Below are 2,500 nucleotides of genomic sequence, written 5' to 3'. Positions count from 1 at the left end.
TGGACCTGGACCTCCAGCAGGCCCCGGGGACCCACACTTAAGCCCCCTCCCACTAACAAAGCAGAACACCACTGGCAAAATCCTCGTGCCCCTGGTACTCCAGAAAGCACATTGAAATGTGCCCCTGGTACACTGCGCAGAAGAACTGCCACACACACACACACACACGCACGCACGCACGCACGCACGCACGCACGCACTGCTTGTGCCTATGGTACGACAACTTTTCTCGTGCCTATGGTACGACAACTTTTCTCGTGCCTATGGTACAACAATTTTTCTCGTGCCTATGGTACAACAACTTTTTGCCGTGCCCCTGGTACACCGCTCAGTAGCACTTTGCCACACAAACTCTCCTCGTGCCTATGGTACGACAACTTTTCTCGGGCCTATGGTACAACAACTTTCCTCCGTGCCCCTGGTACGACAGCTTTTCTCGTGCCTATGGTACAACAACTTTTCTCGTGCCTATGGTACAACAACTTTTCGCCGTGCCCCTGGTACACCGCTCAGTAGCACTTTGCCACACACACACTCCTCGTACCTATGGTACGACAACTTTTCTCGGGCCTATGGTACAACAACTTTCCTCCGTGCCCCTGGTACGACAGCTTTTCTCGTGCCTATGGTACAACAACTTTTCTCGTGCCTATGGTACAACAACTTTTCGCCGTGCCCCTGGTACACCGCTCAGTAGCACTTTGCCACACACACACACCACTCGTGCCTATGGTACGACAACTTTTCTCGTGCCTATGGTACGACAACTTTTCTCATGCCTATGGTACAACAACCTTTCCCCGTGCCCCTGGTACACTGCGCAGAAACTCTTTGCCACACACACACACCACTCGTGCCTATGGTACGACAACAGGCCCCGGGGACCTACATCGCACCTTGCTCTTGCCTCCCTTACAGCTGAAAAGGTCCATGCTTTTGCCCTGGCCCTTCTGAAATTCCCTCTCCATTTAGCCGAGGCAGTGAGTCGGCCTCCTGTCTCCCTTTACGGTCGAAAAAGATGTGCTCCTGGGCGCGCTGGCCCTGCTGCTACTCACATCGGGCATGGACCTGGACCTCCAGCAGGCCCCGGGGACCTACATCACACCTTGCTCTTCCCTCCCTTGCAGCTGAAAAAGGTCCATGCCTGTGCCCTGGCCCTGCTGAAATTCCCTCTCCATTTAGCCGAGGCAGTGAGTCGGCCTCCTGTCTCCCTTTACGGTCGAAAAAGATGTGCTCCTGGGCGCGCTGGCCCTGCTGCTACTCACATCGGGCATGGACCTGGACCTCCAGCAGGCCCCGGGGACCTACATCACACCTTGCTCTTGCCTCCCTTACAGCTGAAAAAGGTCCATGCTTTTGCCCTGGCCCTTCTGAAATTCCCTCTCCATTTAGCCGAGGCAGTGAGTCGGCCTCCTGTCTCCTTTACGGTCGAAAAAGATGTGCTCCTGGGCGCGCTGGCCCTGCTGCTACTCACATCGGGCATGGACCTGGACCTCCAGCAGGCCCCGGGGACCTACATCACACCTTGCTCTTCCCTCCCTTGCAGCTGAAAAAGGTCCATGCCTGTGCCCTGGCCCTGCTGAAATTCCCTCTCCATTTAGCCGAGGCAGTGAGTCGGCCTCCTGTCTCCTTTACGGTCGAAAAAGATGTGCTCCTGGGCGCGCTGGCCCTGCTGCTACTCACATCGGGCATGGACCTGGACCTCCAGCAGGCCCCGGGGACCTACATCACACCTTGCTCTTGCCTCCCTTACAGCTGAAAAGGTCCATGCTTTTGCCCTGGCCCTTCTGAAATTCCCTCTCCATTTAGCCGAGGCAGTGAGTCGGCCTCCTGTCTCCCTTTACGGTCGAAAAAGATGTGCTCCTGGGCGCGCTGGCCCTGCTGCTACTCACATCGGGCATGGACCTGGACCTCCAGCAGGCCCCGGGGACCAACATACTCCTCTGCTCTACTCCCCCACTAGCTTTCCTTCTCCCGCAGTTACCCTCCACCACAAATCCAGCATGGCCCTTGCCCTCCAGCAGGCCCCGAGGACCCACATACTCCTCCGCTCTAATCCCCCATGAGCTTTCCTTCTCCTGCAGTTACCCTCCACCGCATATCCAGCATGGCCCTTGACCTCCAGCATGCCCCGGGGACGCACATCCTCCCCTGCTCTAGTCCCCCACTAGCTTACCTTTCTTGTAGTTACGCTCCAGCGCATATCCAGCATGGACCTTGACCTCCAGCAGGCCCCGGGGACGCACATCCTCCCCTGCTCTAATCCCCCACTAGCTTTCCTTCTCCTGCAGTTACCCTCCACCGCATATCCAGCATGGACCTTGACCTCCAGCATGCCCCGTGGACCCACACTTAAGCCCCCTCCCACTGACAAAGCAAAACACCACTGGCAAAATCCTCGTGCCCCTGGTACTCCAGAATGTAAATTCAAACATGCCCCTGGTACACTGCGCAGAAACACTTTGCCACACACACGCACACACTGCTTGTGCCTATGCTA

Source organism: Rhamphochromis longiceps, linkage group LG6, assembly GCF_057381845.1.
Source record: "Rhamphochromis longiceps isolate RC_006_pf linkage group LG6, R_longiceps_female_GT1.1, whole genome shotgun sequence".
Classification (NCBI taxonomy): Eukaryota; Metazoa; Chordata; class Actinopteri; order Cichliformes; family Cichlidae; genus Rhamphochromis; species Rhamphochromis longiceps.
This window is presented reverse-complemented; position numbering follows the sequence as displayed.